Source organism: Corvus brachyrhynchos, unplaced genomic scaffold (genome assembly GCF_000691975.1).
Source record: "Corvus brachyrhynchos isolate BGI_N302 unplaced genomic scaffold, ASM69197v1 scaffold100, whole genome shotgun sequence".
Taxonomy (NCBI): Eukaryota; Metazoa; Chordata; class Aves; order Passeriformes; family Corvidae; genus Corvus; species Corvus brachyrhynchos.
Genome location: NW_008236230.1, coordinates 1,745,159 through 1,745,566, shown reverse-complemented (window position 1 = coordinate 1,745,566; position 408 = coordinate 1,745,159). Strand labels below are relative to the sequence as shown.

The window sequence follows — 408 nt, the reverse complement described above, 5'->3', positions numbered from 1 at the left end:
GGAGAAGAAAGAGGAGATGCTTAAAGCTGAAATTCTGTTGTAAAGCTATGATATATCAGAGTATCCCGTTGTAATTTCATGAAGGCATGGGGGGCGGAGCGTTCAACTTGTACTTGAGAGCAAAAGCACCTGCGCTGAGATAGGCAGATGCTGAAGCAGCTGTAATTTAATGAGAACTTGAACAGGGTGAGATGGAAGCGATGAGGACTTTTGCTCCACATGGAAAGGGGAAGACCTCAGTTCCTAGAGATGTTCCCAGAGACAGTCCTAGAGATGAAGGTGAGGAGGACCCTTTGCTCCCAGGGAAGGAGAAGGGCCTCTGGTCTTAGAGATGAAATGCTCCCAGAGATGGGTGAAGAGAACTTTTGTTTCTGAACGGCTCAACCTTAAAATGGTACCCCAGTGGCC

At 47.5% G+C, this 408-nt stretch overlaps 1 long non-coding RNA gene across 1 annotated transcript in view; it reads left to right on the top strand.

The window, feature by feature from the left end:
• Nucleotides 1–178: 178 nt before the first annotated feature.
• LOC108449791 overlaps nucleotides 179–408 on the top strand; it is a 16,271-nt gene continuing 16,041 nt past the window's right edge. The window contains exon 1 of the long non-coding RNA XR_001866088.1: nucleotides 179–322. This is a non-coding gene — a long non-coding RNA (uncharacterized LOC108449791). The remainder of the gene's footprint in view (nucleotides 323–408) is intronic.